The sequence below is a fragment of the Lutra lutra genome, chromosome 15 (genome assembly GCF_902655055.1).
Source record: "Lutra lutra chromosome 15, mLutLut1.2, whole genome shotgun sequence".
NCBI classification, from domain to species: domain Eukaryota; kingdom Metazoa; phylum Chordata; class Mammalia; order Carnivora; family Mustelidae; genus Lutra; species Lutra lutra.
The window spans coordinates 7,511,034-7,531,785 of NC_062292.1; the positions used below are offsets into that span (position 1 = coordinate 7,511,034).

Below are 20,752 nucleotides of genomic sequence, written 5' to 3' on the forward strand. Positions count from 1 at the left end.
TTTTTTCTGAAGATTTTATTTATTTATTTGACAGAGATCCCAAGTAAGCAGAGAGGCAGGGAGAGAGAGAGGGGGAAGCAGGCTCCCTGCTGAGCAGTGAGCCGGATGCGGGGCTCGATCCCAGGACCCTGGGGTCATGACCTGAGCTGGAGGCAGAGGCTTAACCCACTGAGCCACCCAGGCGCCCCATTATCCAGTTTTTATAGGAAACGCACACCACGTTAAAGGCAGGTAGAGACCAGTACATACAACGGTCACCAATATTTGGAAATAACAGAGGAAGGGACGTAAAAGGGACCAACAAAAAGGATTCTTATGTGTGCAGCAGTCCCCGTTTTATATTGTCAAAAGATAGATGATTGCATGTGGCATCTAAGTCAAAATAAGTTTTAGTTTACAGCCCTATACCATCTGCACTACTTACTATTTTTATTATGGCAATATGTTTGAAGAAGCATTTGATTTTAAAAGAAATGTCATATCTACTTTTAGAATTATTTTCCTACATAAAAGGCTGTAGACTGCAAGAAAAGCTCAGAGGCATAGGTGGCTAAATGAGATTTTTCAATGAATAGAAATAAACTAAAAGTCCCTAACATTTCCTTAAAATGTTTTATGCTGTCAGGACAAGTGGAACAAGTTAATGCATTGCTCAGGCATACACACAATTTATTTGTGGTATAATGACTCAGATTTGATGCTTGGCTCGTAAATTCAATTTCTGCATTTCTGTTCACTGCCTGGAAATATTATTTTCCTGTCATACTGACTTAATCATTCATGAATAAAAGGAGATTAACATGTTGGGGAGAAAACAAAAATAAAAGGTTTCTGCTACAAGGATTTTTTTATTAGAACAATCCTAGGCAAAAATTATATGCTGAACCAATAGTTAAGGGATTTCATTAATTTTACTATTTATGTTCTTCTGAATATAATAGCAGAATGATAGAAATGTTGCATATAATATTTGCAAAACCAGATCAGAAGTCAGAACAATAGAAAAAAATATATATGCCTCCAGTTCCCCTGTACAGGCGATAATCATGTGATTGTCCATCAAACATTACAGTAAATAGAATTCCTCTTTTTTTCAAAATGCCAGGCCAGTTCAGCCCAGACCCAGAATGTGTTTTTGACCTGGGGTTCCAGGACTGTCTCTGGAGGTGAGTCACCGTCTGGATCTACTCCCGTCTAAAGATCACACTGGCCACCCACACTTATCTTGAGTGGCAGTGTATCCTCAAAGAAACTGTAAGTGCCTGCTCTTCCTAACTCACAGAACTAACTCAGACTTATTTCCGTGGTAAAGAACTTAAGTTCTGGAATTAGCCCCCCACGTGTTAAAATCCAGGCTCCACACAAATATGCTTTGGACCAAGTTCTTTGAGATCTCTATGTGAGAGTCCACCTGTCTCTAAAATGAATTTACAGTAGTACAAACTTCATAGTGTTTTTATGCATATCAGATTACATGTTGCCTGTGAAACTGCTTAGCAAAATTTATATTACACATATATAGTTACTTAATGTATAATTTGTATGTATAGAGATGATGGAGATAGATATGTGTGTGTGCGTTTATATGTTTTTCAGTTTTATTTCTCTTAGCATTCACCCCGCTTTGTTCTTATCTTGCCAGTGTTATATACAAAATGGTTTCCGATATTTCCCCATCCTTGTTCTCCTTCCGTGTTGCCCTTTGCCAAAATAAACACAAGCAATCTAACCAGAAGGAAAACAAACCAACAAAGCTCACATCCTAGAAACTGTCTTGCTTTTTTTTCCATGTCCTTCCTTCTGACATTTCCCTCATTGCTTGAAATAGCAAAAAGATAAATAAAAACAGCTCGGGTAATCGATAATGTGCTTGTCCTTCACCAGTTCGAGTTCTGAGACTCTAGATCCTGGGATAAGAGCAGCTTCCGCTGAGGGGAGCTCTTCAGAAGAGCATCTAAACCTGGGACTGAGGGTGCTCGGGGAGAGACAGGCAAATAGTCACACGCGGGAAGTTTATTCCTGCCTGTGTTCTAATACCTTCCTGGGGCTTAATCACTGCCTGCATGTCAGAAGTGAAGAAATTAAAAGAACAAGCAGAATGGATTAGGACCAACTGAATGGAAGGGGAGAGCTGGAGCTCAATCTACAGACCTCCCAATTTTGTGTTCAGGCTACCCGCGCTCCGTGCAGCCACACCCTGCATGGTCACAGACCCCCTAGAAGAACAGGACCTACCACGAGCTGTTTTAAACCAGGGCTGGGCCTTCCAGCCGTTTTGTTTTCCTGTGGGCCTAAGCTCCACAAGGAATCTAGGACTGAACAGTCTTTGGGCTAATGGTTGGTTCCAAAGTGAAAACAGCCCCACCGGTGCAGCTGGAAATAGGAGCCTTCCTTCCCTTCAGCATCATTTACTACATCCGGAGGTCACTCACGCACGTGGGAGAGGATCCACAGACAGAGAAGCTGGGTGTCCTTGAGGGCCTTTCTGAACGCTGCCTGCCCAGCGTTATCCAACTTCTCTTCCAGCCTTGCTGCTGGGAATGTGCTCCCGGGGTTCCTTCTCATCCTTGCGGAGGAAAGACAGCTGCATGGATTCTGAAATCCATGATACTGTGATACAATAAAAAGTACTTTCTTGGTTTTTATCCCTGTTCCAGCACCCAGTTTCCAAATTTCTTGCAATTGCCCAAGAGACCAGCCCTATGGAAGTGCTTTTGTTATGCTAATTTGGAAGGTTCCCAAGTCCCCTAAGGATGGGGGGAGGGGCTGGTTACCAGAGGAACCTACCACGTGACTGAAAGGTTGCCGCTTTCAGTCCCTCCCACCCCAGACTTTCAGTTGGAGACGGAGTTCAGTCACATGAGCCAGTGATTTCGTCAGTCACGCCGTGTAACGCAGCTTCCATAAAGACCCTGAAGTCTGGGTTTCTGAGTGCTTCCAGGCTGGAAAACACGAGATCTGGGGAGAACGATTTGCTCAGAGAGGACGTGGAGGCGCCACACCTCTTCCCCACACCTTGCCTTGCACATCTCTTGCACCTGGCTCTTTCTGAATTACATCCTATATCCTGAGTCATGTCCTGGATTATATATTCAACAAACTGATTTTCTAGTAAACAAAATGTTTCCGAGTTCTGTGAGGCATTTTAGCAAATAATGGAACCTGTTAGAAAAGTACAGGCCCAAAATGATGTTAAGTCAGTAAATTAAGACTTAATATATAACTTAACTGGGGTTTCAACAACCCCCTCCCTCCACCCCCCTACCCCCACTCCAGGAAGATAACCTTTAACCAGCCAAACTGGAATTTCCTAGTCAACACTAGTAGGTAATCTGATTGACCCCTTCTAGTCTAGTCTAGGAAGGGGCATGCTTGCCTAAAACTGCATTCCTTGCTAATAAATTCCTTTTTCTTGCCCTTCTCCGTCTTTGGAAAACTTCCTTTTTGTACAGCTTCTTGGAGCTTTCCTTTGCTTGTGAGATGGAATCCTGCCCAATTCATGAATCACTGAATAAAGCCAATTTGATCTTCAAATCTACTTGGTTGAATTTCGTTCTTTAACAAAACCGAGGTGGGGCTCATGGGAGCCACTGGTTTATAGTTGGTCAGAAGCACAGAATCTGGACCTGCAGTTTGGCATCTGAAGTCTTCTGGGGCTGAGCCATGAGTCTGCGGGATTGGACACTCTCCAGGTAGCTAGTATCAGAATAGAGTTGAATTATAGGACACCCACCTGGTGTTGGAGTGTCACTTGGTGTGGAACCAGAATCAGAACAGTTCAAATCAAGAGAAAGAGCTGCTGACCTAAAGAGGGTGCGGTAGAAAACTGGGAGGATCGTAAAGCCAAAAACAAGATGGTAGCCTGATGACCACATTTAACACAAAATGGGATACTTACCATATTCCTCCCGGTAGTTTTTATGATTAAACCATGGAAATTAGGACTGGCCAGTTCTTCCTGGAAGAGCTCCATTGGAGAATACTTTAAGGAACCCGGTGAAGGAGAAGCACCACCCCAACATGCGAGAAAGCTGTCACATGTTATCCATGTCCTTTTCTCACCTTACTGGAGCTGGCAGTGAACCAGTGCTGCCAGGGATGGGACTTGAGGGGTTAGAACTAGGTGATAATTGACTGAGGAAGCCAAAGGCAGGAAAGCTTGGAAGAGCAAATAACCACTTGCCCCTGGGCGGGTAGTGAGAACCCAGCTCAGTGGCAACAAATACCAACTAGGGACTTGAAGGCTGAGTGAACCAGAATTCAAAGATGGGCAGAGAGAGCAGGAACAAGGAAGGACCAAACAAAGACAGCACAGGATGATTGCCAGGAAGGATCCAAGCTCCCTTTCCAAGCAAACAATCTGCCAAAGGCTTTCATGCCCAATGAAGCTTCAAGACCAGCTCAGCCACAGGACATAAGGCCGACAGATATGCAGGAATCAAAGATGGTTCTAATCAAATATCAAATTCAAAGGTTCTGTAAATATGCTATCTGAGGTTCACTTTAAAATAATAGGGAGACAATCCTGCATGTACAGACCAAACAAATCTGGCCCTCCAAACCAGAACGGTGTAAACAGCTCTTTTTTCATTCAGGATACATCACTCTGAATGGAAATAACAATAGCTAAAAATTACACATATTCATAAAAAGTACCAGCTAATCTTGTTAGTGAGGAAGGAAACTTATCCTGTAATGCAAAATTTATCTACATAAAAATAAGAGAACAGGGGCGCCTGGGTGGCTCAGTGGGTTAAGCCGCTGCCTTCGGCTCAGGTCATGATCTCGGAGTCCTGGGATCGAGCCCCGCATCGGGCTCTCTGCTCTCTCGGGGAGCCTGCTTCCTCCTCTCTCTCTGCCTGCCTCTCTGCCTGCTTGTGATCTCTCTGTCAAATTAAAAAAATAATAATAATAAATAAGAGAACATTCAAGAAAGGAGTCAACTTCACGCAGTTTGAAAGCAAAATCGTACCATGTTGTTTCTTTCCCAATGTTAAAATGTTGAAATAAAGAACGATTCCATCCTTAGAGCCTGAGGTCTTATTTTTATGGTTTTTGTTCCCAGTATTATCTGTTATGTCACAGCAGCCCTGTGGAAGAGGAAGAGCAGAGTTACTGTGCATGTTGTACTGATGAAAGTTAAGGCCCAGTGGGATGAAGGAACTTGTCCAAAACCCAACAGCTTCAATAAGTAAGAGTCCCAGCATGGAGCCTCAGTCTGTTGGCTCCAAATTCAGGCCCACTTTGTTGTACGGTGTTACTTCACCTAGTTCCATGGCTTGGTTCTAATTATCGGTTTGGTATCCCATCCTGGTATTTTGCCTCCTTGTTCAGTTTTTTCAGCCTTGACCATTAGGATCATTCCAAATGATGGAGTTCAGTTGGCCCTTGAGCAACACGAGTTTGAACTCTGTAGGTCGCAACTATACACAGAATTTTTTTTTTGCTAAATATAGTATCATTCTGTAAATGTATTTTCTCTTCCTTATGATTTTAATAACATTTTCTTCCCTCTAACTTAATTTATTGTAAGAATACAGCATATAATACATAGAACATACAAACTTAGTGTTGATTAACTGTTCATGTGATCAGTAAGGCTTCTGGTCAACAGTAGGCTGTTAGTAGTTCAGTTTTAGGAGAGTCAAAAGTTTTACATGAATTATCAACTTCATGGAGGTTGGCACTCCAGTCCCCATATTGTTCAGTGGTCAACTGTATTCTGGTGTGCCAGAATGTCATGCTATTTTTGGAAATCCAAGTATTTTGTGGTATTTTTCCAAGTGTAGCACCCTTATTTCAGTATTTCAAAAACCTAAATTCTGAATTATGTACATTATGAGGTATATCCAGAGAGTTCTCTACTGCATTTACATTTTATATTAAATAGAGATGACTTGGGGGCACCCAGGTGGCTCAGTCAGTTAAGTGTCTGCCTTTGGCTCAGGTCATGATCCCAGGGTCCTGGGATGGAGCTCCTCGTCCAGCTCCCTGCTCAGTGGGGAGCCTCCTTCTCCCTCTCCCTCTGCCCCCGCCCTTGCTCTCAAATAAATAAATAAAATCTGTAAACAATAAACAGATTAAATAAATAAGTAAATAAATAAATAGAGGTGACTTGCTAGAAAGCTTTCTCACTACATCACTTCGCTTCTAAAGCCTGTTCAAAGTACCCTTTGGTTGTATTAATTCCAATTTTCTAAATTACTAGTGAAGTGAGCATTTTTTTGTTCTCAGAGCCTTTTATTTCCCAGAGCTAGTTTGGGCTCAGTTTCCAGAAGTCCCTGATGGAATTTGAACGGTGGTGAAGGGGAGCATCAAGACTTAGGAAGGGACTATGTGGAAAATGGAGTGGGAGGGAAGGCGTAGGGCAAGGGGGGAAGAAAAGATGAGGAAGCTGTAGGTTAGCGTTTTTCCCTTTCTTTCCTGAGAGCACCGAACCTGTTTTCTGAGAAACAGATGATTCTCTTGTGGGATAATTTTTAACTTCTTCCCAGTTTACCTTTTCTAGAATATTTAGGCTGGAAGGACACAGGAACAAACAGTCCTTGGCTCTCTCTCACGTTCATCGGTTTCTGATGACAAAGTATGGAATATGATGGCACCATATAATTCTTTTTTTATATATAAAATACTGTCAGTAAGACCAGCATTAGTGCCACCATTTTGGGATTACGGGATTACGGGATTATGAAAATGCCATTGTCATTTCTGTCCAGTGCTGCAGTTACTAAGCCAGGGAACTGGAACATACCAGGCCAACTTCTGTGGCTCCTCTCGTGGCCTTGCCTCATGCCACGCCACCCACCAATGCCATCATATCCAAACATCACAGCCCTAATCATAGCTTCCAATGCTTGGCAGCTCTCATTTGGCTCCACTGTTACAAAGCGAACACCGGTCCACTAGGAAGTCCTCCTGCTGTGGGCAAAGCCGGGATTCTGGTATAACTGTCCTCATTCTCACTCAGGCTACCACGGGTTAAAGGCTGCTGTATAAAATGCAATGAATTTTTGCCAGAACCACCCAAATTACCACTGATAAAGAATTGGTCCATTCACTTGTAGTACCTGCATACAGTGCATGATTATAAGTCATTAAAAGAGTGAGTTACCTTTATATGTACTGACATCCAAAGTCAAACTGGACTGTTAATGTGCACAAGTCAGCAGATGAGCCCATTTGTGTCATGAAACATATAATCTCATTCATGTAACGGAAACTCCATAATCAGGGTCTGTCTTCTGTTTCTCAGTCAAGTTGGTTATGTCTTTATAAAAAGAGGTCTGTAGAATTTACTGGACTGTCTGAGAATACTTAAATGCACATAAAATTTATTTAGCACACAAAGAGAGTATCCAATTCCTTTAAAGTGTTAAAAAAAAAAATTTAGGCAAACCATGAATCGAATCCAAAATAATTTTTTGGCAGGGAGGAAGCAGGCTGCTAGCCAGCGCAGAGATACCAGCTTAAAGGAAGGCAACAAAGTCAGGAAGAGCCTGTAAAAGAGTGAGTAACTGCCCCATCCGAAAGCAGACTCTTCTCACAAGGGATGAGACACTCAGTGTTCCCCTTCTGATAACAGCGAGAGGGCTGTCATCTTTTGCTAACAGTCCATTACTGAGTCTAAATCCAGTGGTGCTCTCGCATCCTTTCTCTCCCCCTTCCTTTGATTTAGAGTCAGTGGGAATTCTTTCATCTCTGGCTGGGGAAAAAGAAGAAGCAGGTCAGGGTCATCACCGTCCATTAGTTGCACCTTTGTCACCAGAAAAGGAGACAGAGCTCCCCACTTTTCGTTAGCTACTGCTATTGCAGGCTGAAGGACATGCCACGTGACCTGACCATGTTACTCACAGTATTAAGGAGAATTTGGCCTTAAAGTTCAATGTAGATGCCATAATATAACAGATTTGACAGATACTAAAGTCCGTTACTGTTCATGTTTATTATACATATTTTGCTATCAGGTAGGCTTCCTAATTTTCTTAATCACTGCCAAGAGCTTACTCATTTTTTTTCTGGGTAAATTCTCTTCCTCTCTCCCTCTCTTTCTCTCCACACCGCCTCCGCACCAATTATTTTAAGATAGACCTAACTTCTACTCTGTATTCCAGATGTTTATTCCATCAGTAATGGTTCTATGTACAACAAAAAGTTACATAGTTTTACTTTTTTTTGTAGATTTTTACTTTGTTCTTTGGAAATGAAGACAATCAAATTGAAATGTATTGTTCTCACATGTTTTTTCTATATACCTGGAAAACCCAAGAGAGTTAACTTAAAAGCCATTATAAACAAGAAGAAAATTCGGTAAGTTGTCTTTAGGTACAAAATTAATGCAAAAAAAATCAATAGTTTTCCAGTGCACAAACAACAACTAATAGATACCAGAAATATACAACAAGTAAAATATTAACTTCTTAGGGATACATTTAACAATAAACATGCAAGATCTATATTAAAATTTTTAACCCTAGGGGCGCCTGGGTGGCTCAGTGGGTTAAGCCGCTGCCTTCGGCTCAGGTCATGATCTCAGGGTCCTGGGATCGAGTCCCACATCGGGCTCTCTGCTCAGCGGGGAGCCTGCTTTCCTCTCTCTCTCTCTCTGCCTGCCTCTCTGCATACTTGTGATCTCTGTCAAATAAATAAATAAAATCTTTAAAAAAAAAAAAATTTTTAACCCTATTTTAAAATGTCAGTGAAAAAATTTCAGCCATGGGGTTGTTCAGTTCTTTGGGATATATACCCAAAAGTGGGATTGCTAGATCATATAGAAGTTCTATCTTTAATTTGTTGAGGAAACTCCATACTGTTTTTCACAGTGGCTGCACTATTCTATGGAAAAGTATATAAGGTTCCAGTTTTTTCACACCCTTGCTAACATTTGTCTTTTTTTTGTTGGTTTTTTTTTTTTTTTTTTTTTTGGCAATAGCCATCCAAACAGTGATGGTCTCATGATGGTTTAGATATGCATTTCCCTGAAGATCAGTGATGTTGAGCCCCTTTTCATATACCTGCTGGCCATTTCTATGTCTTGATGGAGAAATGTCTATTTGAGCCCTTTGGCCATATTTTAATCAGGTTATTTGTTTTTTCCTATTGAATTATAAGAGATTCTTACATATTTGTTTGTTAACCTCTTATCAGATAGATGGTTCACAAATATTTTCTCTCATCCCGTAGAACACATCTCACTCTGTTGATTGTTTCCTTTGCTGTGAAGAAGCTTTTTAGTTTGTAGTCTCCATTGATTGTTTTGATTTTGTTGCCTGTGCCTTTGGTGTCAACCAGAAAATAATTGTAAAGAAGTCTTCCCTTTGTGTTTTCTTTAAGGAATTCTATGGTATCAGGTCTTACATTTAAGTCTTTAATCCATTTTGAATTGATTTGGTGTATGGACCGCTTTGATTTTTTGCTTATAGAAATCGAATCTTACCAAAACTATTTGTTGAGAGACTATCTTCTCACCATTGTGTGGTCTGACCTTCTTGTAGAAGATCAGTTGACTGTATATATGAGCATTCACCTCTGCGCTCCCTATTCAGTTCCGTTGATCTACATGTCTGTCTTCACATCAGCACCATACTGTTTGAGTTACTATAGCCTTCTACTATATTTTTCAAATCAGAAAGTGTGAGGCTTCCAGCTTTGTTCTTTTGTCTCAAAATTATTTTGGCTATTCAGTGTCTTATAGTTCCATATGAATTTTAGGGTTGTTCTTAATCCACATCTGTGAAAAGTACCATTGGGATTTTGATAGATTGCAATGAATCTGTAGATTTCTTCAGGTAGTTTGGACCTTTTAAGTATTAATTTTTCCAACACATGAAGTCTTTCAATTTATTTGTCTGCTTTAATTTCTTTCATCAGTGTTTTATATTTCTTTCTTTTTTTTTTTTTTTTAGTATAGTTGACACGCAAAGTTATATTAGTTTCAAGTGCACAAAGCAGTGATTCAACAAGCTTATACACTATGCTGCCTTCACCACGGGGTAGCTACCACCTGTCTCAATACACCACTTTTACATTATCATTGACTGTAAAAGGCATGTGTACTGTGCCTTTTATTCCCATGACTCACTCCTTCTGTAACTGGAAGCCTCTCTCTCCCACTTCCCTGCATGCATTTTGCCCAAACTCTCACCATCAGATTGTTCTCCGCGTTTATAGGTTTGATTCTGCCTTTTCTTTGTTTATTCATTTGGTTTTTTCATCAGTGTTTTCTACTTCTTAGTGTATCTCACCTCCTTGTTTATTCCTAAGTCTTTTGTTCTTTTTTATGCTATTGTAATTGGGACTGTGTTCTTAATTTCCCTCTGGAATAGTTTATTGTTAGTGTGTATAAATGCAACCAACTTCCTTCCGTCTTCTCTTCCTCCTTTCCTCCCTTTGTGGATTTGTCTACTTCTGTGTCATAAACATGATTTAAGAATTTTAATGGGGCTCAGAGAGGAAGCAATTTTCAATGACTGCTTTAAGGTCAGCATGGATCTTTTGTACAGATTGCCTCATTTGAATTAAGACAACTGATTTATTTAGTTTGAGAATAGTTTTCCACTCGGTTATTTGTGTAGGAGCCAAGAGAATATGGAGGGTGGGAGAGCCCCACCTCCTGGCCTTTCAGAACAAAGAGGGGGAGAAAAGTAGAAAAAGTCATTACTGCTATTTCTTGTTACCTACCTCTTATTTACTAACAATTAATGTAGACTTTGAATAGAAGCTGGAACATTTTTATTTTTATTTTAAAACTAAAATTTTCTTCTGAGTTAATTTCTTATAAAATTTAACTGCTTTATTTGTATTTTGGGGGTTTTTGTTTTTTGTTTTTGTTTTTATTTTTGTTTTTTCCCTCTTAAAAAACCTCAGAATTCTTTTTATCTCTTTGGTAGCCTTTTCATTTTACTTAGACTCTTTTATATAATTTCCAGTCATTTAATTTAAATGAAAATTACTTATTTTTACAGAAGGCTTATTTTAACTACTCCCACCGCCCCCAACCCCTTCCAGAGAGAAAAGGGTGAGTTTTAGGATGGGACATCAGTTTCTTTCAAGGAAGTGTTGGCCCCTAGTGGATCAAAAGTGACAACACACGTTTTGAAACAATTGGCTGACGTATTGGGAAGAAAGCAGTAGAAGAGGTTGTTAGTGCAGAAGAGAAACAATTAACGTATTGGGAAGAAAGCAGTAGAAGAGGTTGTTAGTGCAGAAGAGAAACAATTACTTTGCCAAATATCACAGATATATTGGATGAAATCACATAATACCATTAATAGATCTGACTTCCACTAAATTTAAGACGAGTGTATAAAATAGCAAGAACAAAATTAAAATAAACTGGAGGAAACACTGCTAACAAACATGATGTACAAGTAGAGCAAAACATGCAAGAGACTCATATATCTTTATATATCTATAAAGAACCCAAGTAAACCTGAAAACATTTAAAAACTGCATAAAGTCTGTGATTAGTCAAGAGAAAACCCAGACCGAGACACTCAAATTCATTAGCAATCAGAGAAATGCACAGTAAAATAATAACTACTCTTTTTTTTTTAAGATTTTATTTATTTATTTGACAGACAGAGATCACAAGTGGGCAGAGAGGCAGGCAGAGAGAGAGGAGGAAGCAGGTTCCCTGCTGAGCAGGGAGCCCGATGTGCGGCTCCATCCCAGTACCCTGGGATGATGACCTGAGCCAAAAGCAGAGGCTTTAACCCACTGAGGCACCCAGGCACCCCAGTAATAACTACTCTTACCTGTTAAAGTGACCAGTAAGTATGGGAAGAATTTAGGGGTTTAGGAGGTTTTGTGCACTGCTGGTGGGAATTCAGACTGGAATAGCCATCTGAGGAGCAGTGGGCAGTAGGTCACGTCTGGTAGCACTGAGCAATTCCCCTCCTGCTGAGTATACCCATATCCACCCATCATGCAGTACTCTGCAGCAGTTAGAAGTAAAGTACTAGATACACACAGAGCAACACAGGTGATCCTTAAAATTGTGCTAAGTAAATGTAATATTAATACCACTTGATTTATATCAATCTGAAATACATGCCTACAATAGTATGTATTTCACAAGGCATATGAACAAATACACCAGGAAGCTTGCCTCTCTCAGGTATGGGGAGAGGCAGTGAGATGGGATGAAAGGGAGCAATGTGCATGAAAAAAGGAATATCATTACCTCAACTCTCTACATTTGAGGTCCAACATCAATAAAAGAAAGAAGAAAAAGAAAAGAAAACTTGAACAATCTAGTAGAAAAAATAAGCAGAGGGCATCATGAGTGAGCATATAAAATAAGTGCAAAAAAAAGGAAAAGGCATACAAGACTTGATACTCAACTTCTTAGCAGTCAAATAAATAAAATGGAAGGGAAGAGTGTAATATCATCTTTCACGTTGCACGTGGTCGAAATGTCTCTTAATGAAAATATCCTACATCGCGGGGGAAACATTAGAAGAGGCCCTTTAAAGAACTGGTGGTTTAAATTGCTAATCATTTGCAGAAGGGCAGTCCATAAACATCAAGGACAATAAGATCAAGATAATCAAGTCCTGCAATTCCTCTCCAAGGAATTTATTCCAAGGAGGTCGTGGGATAAGAGGATAAAGATGTAACTACGTCCACCATCTACAAGGAAAGATAAAAACAAGCTAAACATCCAATGATAGGTAAACAATTCAATCATAATGATTCATCCATAATGAAGAAATATATAATATGATATTTTCAAAAATACTTCACAGGAAAATGCCCATGAAATAACATATGAGAAGAACTTGAGACTATATATACACACACACACACATTATATATATATATATATATATATATATATATATATATATATATATATACACACACACACACACACACACAGTGCCAAAAAGACATAGACTGGTAACAGTAGTTACCTCTGAATAGTTGGATTTCAGTCTTCCTGGGGGCTTTTGTTTCCTTCTCCATACATTTCTGTGTTTACCTAGGATCACTATAAAATATGCAGTACAAAAATGTGTATTTCTATTATAATGAGAAAATACACATTTATTTAAGAAGCACAAGGACATCTTGACTTGTCACGAACAGGAAATCTGAGGAAGAAGGACAGGACATCTGGTCTAAGCAGAAATTCTACCCAAGGATGACAAGATAATTGCCAGGAGCATTTCCGTAGTTGTTATTCTTTAGGAGCCAGATCGAAATACAAAATATACAGTATGGTGGGGCGGGGGTGGGGGGAGATGAGCAGGACTTGTGGTGCATTAGGACCCCTGCCGTAAACCAGCTCATTTAGAGGAGACGGGATGTGCCAAGTAAAACAGAGGGAGCAGATGGTCTGCGGTCCACTCACAGTCATGATCAAAAGGTCACCCAACCCGAGAAGATTTGATGGATAAAGTCAGTGCCCTTTTCAAACAAAAGGTGCTTTGAATCATTACAGTTTCCACTGAAAAGGGATTTCTCGGGTGGTCTGATAATTTCTAGAAAGCTACTAGCAGCATTTCACCAGTATCACTTACAGAGAGACCTGAAAATTCAAAGTTTCAGAGGAAGTATTTATATCACTTGAAGAACTAATGAAGACAGGCGGATAAAGATACAATGGCATGGAGATCAGGGTATGACATCTGGGTTATGCCAACCCAGAAATGCTTTTCCCAAAAATATTTGTAGACTCTACACTGCCTTATAGGAATTTCGAAGCAGAAAACGTTAGTCCACGTTGAATGGAGACAGACTCCCAGTGGAATGGGCTGGGTTCACTATGACTGACACACTTCTTGAGCCAAGCCTCCGTAGCAGAGGATCCCCACTGCTCTCCGTAGTCCCCACTGAGCAGAAATACCTCAGCCTGGAGACCAGCTGTAGGTGGTGTGCATAGAGAAGGAATCCAAACCCTAAAGAATCACTGAAAGTCAATGAATTCAAATTTCCTTCTGGAATGGTCATTGGGATCATCAGCTATGGTGGTGGGCATGGTCCTACTGAGCCTTCTCAGTAGCTTCTCATGAAGGTACAAGGGCAGTGAGCACCTACCTCAGTGGGAAAGAGTGATCCCTGAAGGTAGGGCAGGAAAAAGCAAGGAGGCTGGGAGGGCATCAGTGTGGGGACAAGTCAGATACCCTTCTTTGTGTCTTTGTGGAAATGTAATCATTGAGAATCAGCAGAACAGAAATGAAAAATATATATCACCTAGACAGATACCCAAAGATTTATGAAGGCCTACATATTTTATAAAGTCACCACATTTTTTACTCCTGAAAACTAATCAAGCAGAGCAGTGGGGAGCTATAGCGTGTTCTGCTGAGGTGCTTTTGAAAGCTAAATAAAGCAAATGTTTGGAAAACAATGTTCTAGGGGAGACGATTCATTATACAGTAGGTAAAAAGAACTGAAGAAAGTTGTTCAAGATTCAGAGGAAAGGACAATGCAAACTTCAGAGCTTTGAGTCCTCTGTTTGCAGAATGAATGGAAGTGAGCAGGAAGGAAAGCTTGGATGTGATGAACAAGTGACCCTGGAAATGTACACGGAGGTGAAGACTCAGAACTGATAAAGCAAGACCAGGGCTTAATGACATTTAGCTTCTTCACATAAGACCCACTTCATTCTTCCCATCACTCATTCCATAAATACTTAATAAATACTCTGCAGGTACCAGGCTCTGCAAGGTTTAATAATATCATTGCCTCCCAGTGCTCTGACAGATAACCTGGCACAAGTGTAGTGAGACTTTTTTGACGAGTGTGAGTAGGACCTTTCCCAACCCACCTGCTATACTGGACCTCCCTCCCTCTCCCTGCCTGGGCAGATTTAATGATTTTCATAGTACTACGTTCCTACTTCCTATTGATTCTGTTCCTATTGTGGCTCCCTTTTATTTTACAGAAAGATGTTCAGCGTTTTGGTCTATCTCCCCACTGGTCTCTAAGCACCATGGGCACAAGGACAATACGTGTCCTTGCATTCGTACTCCTTAGCTAAGAGCGTGTCTTACACGTCGTAAACACTCTGCAACTATCTGGCAGTACTGAGCTCTGCCAACAGGTCTTGGTGCCTTCAGCCTCAGTTTCTTAACTAGTGCCACGGAGAGGACAGTTAGGCAAGAGTGCTGCAACAGTGCTTGACACAGGCAGGTGCGTGTGGCGACACAGGCCCCCTGAGCGCTCTAGCCCTCCTTCTCCTGGTAACATCAATTAATTTCTCTTTTGGAAGTCACCTTTTACTGCGCTTAGCTCATGTGATTTCAGTGGCGCTGAGATGGCCTGCCTCTCCTCCCAACCCTGCTTTCTAGGCTCGGGCATAACCAAAGCCTGGTAGATTAGAGCCAGTAAACCCTTGTCCTGGGCCTTTTGCTGAAGCAGTTGAGAAAAGGCTCCCTCGTCCCGTGGAAGTTGCTAAGTGATTAGATATTAACTTTTTTTTTTTTTAAGATTTTATTTATTTATTTGACAGAGAGAAATCACAAATAGGCAGAGAGGCAGGCAGAGAGAGAGGAGGAAGCAGGCTCCCTGCTGAGCAGAAAGCCCGATGTGGGGCTTGAACCCAGGACCTGGGATCATGACCTGAGCCGAAGGCAGCGGCTTAACCCACTGAGCCACCCAGGCGCCCCTAGATATTAACTTTTGAGCTGCCAAGATGGCCCCCACACACGGCCTGTCTACAAACACTTCATGTCAAGTGTTGGTGATATCGTTTGTTCTCTTAGATCCACCCCTGCTTAAATCCTACCCCTGAACTTTCCAGGTATAAGAGTGTGCACCACTTTGCCAGGGCTCCTGCAACCAAGAACCACATACCAAGTGGCTTAAACAATAGAAATGTATTATCTCAGAGTTCCAGAAAATAGAAGTCCAAGATCAAGGTGTTGGCAGGTTGGTTCCTTCTGAGGGCTGTGAGGGAGGGATGTGTCCAGGGCTCTCCCCCTGGCTTGCAGACAGCCAGCTTCTCCAGTGTCTCTGACATTGTCTTCCCTCTATACACATCTCTGTATCCACATTCCCCTTTCCATAAGGACCTCAGTCACAGTGGTGATATCCCACCCTAATGACCTCATTTTAACTTATCCCTGTAATAATCCCATCTCCAAATATGGTCACATTCTGAGGTACTGGGAGTTAGAGCTTCAACACCATCTTTTTTGAGGGGGATAGAATTCAACCCATAACAGAGGGAATAAAGTCCCTTTTTATAAGAGCTAGTTTAAGTTGGGTCTCTGTCATTTGCACCGAAAAGACTTCTGCACAGTGAATTTCAATTTCCATTCCTTACCTAACTAAGTAGTCTTTTAGGTCTCGGCAGTTTTCCAGAAATGGGTGATAATATGCACAGGAACAATTTTTATTTCACCAATTCAGTTCCTTCTGAGGAGTTCTTGAGGGGAAGCTGAGGTTCAGATGAGTTGTGCAGGAGGGGACCTGGGCTCTCATTTTGATTCTTCCGTTATGAATGAAGTTGGCCAAATCAACTACAAAGAGAACAGCAATTTCATTTTAAAGGGAAGTAGCATAATGCTATAAAAAGCCATTAAGTTAAGGAGGAAAATGTCTTCTTAGATAAAATATTCTGACTCTACCATTTGTTCTATGCTATTATGTGAGCCCTTGAACGGAGCTAAAAACCTTCCTTTTTGTGAAAATCACAAACCTGAACTCTCGCTAAGTGACAGTGAAGACCAAATAAAAAATATGTGTGAAAGCTCTTGGCCCAGTATAGATCACAACACACTATTAAATGTCGTGGGCTTCTTTTTTTTCACTTAACCAATATTGAGACATTGTATTTGCTTTACATACAACATCTCACTTAATCTTCGCAATCCTGTTAGATCTATTACCCACCCCAGCTTCAGATAAACTGAAAAATAAGGAGACGAGGACATTTTCCCTAAGTCGGCTGATTAATAGCTCACGGGTGGCAAAGACCAGATGGGAATCCAGGTAATATAGGTCCCGAGCCTAAGCTCTTAACCAAGCGAGGCATTACGTAAGGAACAGCAGACGACAGCTACGGAGATAAAATATGCTTGTAGAAGTACAAAAGAACAATGGGAAAATTGGCCACAGATGTTTGGTAAAAATATTTATTAGATTTTAAATGGTGAGATTAAAGCCTGTGTTTATCCTCTGCTTCTGAAAATAGAATTGCTGGCTGAGTAAGTGCCCCGGAGGCTGAAAGACCAGTAAGTGGACACGAATTCATTATTCTTTCATTCTGAGAGCAGCTGCTTCGTGCACAGTCTGGCTCTCTCAACACAAGGACCACTCGTCCCCTCGTAATCAGTGTGACTCCTTTGTTCAAGCCCAGCCTCTCCATCTTGCATTTCTCCTCACTAAGCAGGCTGGTACTGGTTGTTCTCCTCACTCCATTGATGTATTGACATCTGCTTCGTGTTTCAGGTTGAATTTCACTGAGTTTCTCAATGGCAGTGTCCCTTTGAGCTGTCTGGTGAGAGTGTCCTCCATCAGCTTACCACCTTGGAACGATTATCCTGCCATCTTATTGTCAGCCACAACTTCCCACTCAAGTCAAAAAAAGCCACATCTATTTTTACCTATGGTAGGACTGATCCCAAGCTCACCAGGAAAGGGGATTGCATCTTCTCAACTTTGGTTTTTCTAATTAAAACAACACAAAAACAAAAACTAGAAGCTTTGAGATGAGTGAGTAACCTGGGTGAGTAACCAGTAAAGGTCTTCTGGGAGGGCTGGGTGGGGGTAACATGTTATGTTTATTTTGGGATAATTGGCTTAGCATTTGTTCATCTTTCTGTGTATATTATACATTAATTAAAAAATACACAATAATGAATGGAAGAATTTGAGAAAGCAAAAACAAACAATTCTTCCCCCGCCCGCCCTGCCCCAGACAGTTCTGTCAAGACATTTTACCATAAGGGAAGCAGAGAGATGGGACAAAAGCTGAAGGGGTATTTTAAAGATGGGAGAAAATGACTGTTTGGGAAACTCCATTTACTCATTTTTGCCACAAAGGAGAAACACCTGTCCTGTTATTTACTTAATAGGTTTTCTTTAAATTGACTCATTTTTTAACTTATTTTTTTAAAAAAGCAACTTTCGTAAGTATCACTTGCCATAACAGAAGTAACTAAAAATGCAATGAAAACAAGTCAGTCAATTAAAATAATTTAAAACAATTAAATGGAAGTAAAAATAAGTCAGATTGGGCTATAAAAACGGGCACCTAAAAATAAGTTCCTCAGTCAGTAAACTAGAGCCCTTGATGACCATTCTTTTCTGTTGCAGGACAGCAAGCTTCTTGTCTCACGGAGTCGAAGAGAGACTCTCACAGACCCAAAAGAGCGAAGTGAAGTTAAAGTTTAGTAAGTGAAGGTAAGAACAGAAAGGAAAGAAAAAGCTCTGTAGGGTGAGAAGGGTCCCAAATGGGCTGCCACTGAGGGCTTTTAGTGACAGTCTTACTGAGAACTGACTGGGAAGCTTGTGGCCTTGAGACTCTCCCGCCATCTTGGTTTGTTCCCTTAGCTCTTGTTTAGCTCTGTCTCAGCCTCTCCGGGAATAGTTTCCGAGCCTAGTCAGGGGAGTCAGGGTCCTCCTATCCCTCCTGTCTATCCCTTCACCTCTTCCCTACTCACGGACAGAACCTGTAGGCAGGAAGCGTTATCAAGGAATGAGGAGTGACTCACTGCATACTTTTTAATTCGTGGGGGTTAGGAATGGGCAAGTCTTCAAGGAAGCGAGGCTTTCCGGACTTTGAGGGTCCAGCTGCTACCAAGATAAGGTTCCTTTTAAACATAAAGGCCCTCAGGCAGCCAAAAATTCCTTGAGGAAGGTCACATTCTGAGTGTTTCAGGGATCTGTCTCTGGGCTGCAAGCTGGAAGGAGATTTTAATTTAAGTGAACTTTTTTTTTTTTTTTTGGCCTTTGTTCCCCTCATCAGTTCCATGTCTATACAACAACCACACTGTTGCTTATCCTCTTCACCCTTACACAGTAAGCATCCTGCTTCTCACACATTCGTGTTGAGCTCAACAGAGAAGTGAAGTGAAAACGCAGTCCCCACAACTCTATGACAAAGAACGCTGACCTTCCCAGCACCTCAGGTCATTCCCGGTTCCAGGTCTCCATGGCATGGAAGGAAGTTTGGAGCTGAGAAAAAGCCTCCCATCCTGCCAAGAAAAAGAACCCGTTTCCACCTCTTTTCTTGGAAAATGCTCATTTTTGTCTAAGTGTGCGGGGTCGGGGGGGCACATGCTCTTCAGCTGTTGCTCTAACACCCTGCCTGAAATGAGACAAAGGTAGAGGGGCATCCCAGAGGAGCCCTGAATGATCACCCCTGTTCTGCATTTTAGAAAACTTGACTCCATAACCACAGAGGTAGTATTTTCCAAATTAAAACTGGGATTGCATGACCTTTCAACAAATTAAAAATCAGAGCTGCCCAGAAAAATCTAGAATGCATAGTGTTGTACCTAAGACATTCATTTGTTAGTCCACAAATTCTGACTTTTTTTTATCAGCACCAGAGCTAAACATCAGGGATATGAAAATTAGGAGACTTAATCCTTGCCCCCAAGGTAAGGTTTCCAGATAAAAATACAGAATACCAAGTCAAATTTGAATTTCAGATAAACATGGATTTTTTTTAGTATGTCCCAAGTATTGCCTAGACATACTAAAAATGTATCTTTGGCTTGTTTGAAATTCAAATTTAACTGGGTCTGTATTTGCTAAATCGAGGGATAAAATCGATTAAAATACAGAACATGAGATATGTCAGGGTGAAGGGGTCATTGTAGGGTGTTTGGGTGCATTTAGGGAAAACTTCAAAAAATAGTCTTCAGCTAAGAACTTCGGGGCTGTACCACTCATTGCAGAATTTAACAACGCACCACCATGATTTGTTCTTTGACTTTTTAAAGGATACATGTTTTACCTGTATAATCAGAGCCTAAATTGCTTGAGGACAGGGACCATTTCTTTGTGTTCCACATACCACCTCGTATGACAGGGACACCTAACACATGTCAGTGCCTGAATTGACTCAAATGGTTCTATCCTCCCAAAAAGTCAAAAGATTCTGTTCAGTAAAATGTAACTGGTGTTTTCTAAAAGTTCCAGTCTTCAAATGCTGCAGCCGAGAATCCAGTCTGACACTTGAGAGTCAAATTAGCAGTAAAGGTATGGACTGTTCATAGCACAGCAACCTCCTGTGTTCGCTTCATGATGGATTCCATGGAGCTGGGCATCTTTCCAAGGTCTGGGTTCCTTCCTAAGAACCCCAAATGTGGCAGATTCTTGGTTGGACCACAGCTGGGCAGTCCAATGAGTATAAGAACAGTTTTCTACACACGTGCCCCGCCCACACTTAAGATCCTCTTTCACCTCCAGCAGTTGGGAACTGTCCCACACCGAACCCTGTGGTCAGTTCCAATCTGGCCCAGGGTGCGGTCTACCCATCCCCATTGGAAGCACAAGGGAAGATAGCTCTGCTAGCCTCAGCTCTAATGACCAGACCTGGGGAGGAGGCAGCCCTATACTCATTGAGCACAGAACCCAAGAGTGGCACCGTTCCAACAATTTCTAAGGTAAAATGTATTTTGATAGATGTTAAACCAATCATGAAAAGACGTTAAAAGAAGCATAAGAGAAACGTACAGATAGTGAAATGGGGAGCATTTTTTTTTTTTTTTAAACAAGCTTCTTTCCCTTCAGCTCTTTGAGTAGGAGTCATCATTCCTGCTCATCCCTGGGCCCAGAACACACTCCCTGG

The 20,752-nt window shown here is 41.2% G+C and overlaps 1 long non-coding RNA gene across 1 annotated transcript; it reads left to right on the plus strand.

Annotated features, from left to right (window-relative positions):
- Positions 1–1,105: 1,105 nt before the first annotated feature.
- On the plus strand, positions 1,106–19,139 carry LOC125086123 (uncharacterized). Its single transcript, XR_007123103.1, has 3 exons — positions 1,106–1,166; positions 18,268–18,354; positions 18,920–19,139. It is a non-coding gene; the product is annotated as an uncharacterized LOC125086123 (long non-coding RNA).
- The last annotated feature ends 1,613 nt before the right edge of the window (positions 19,140–20,752 follow it).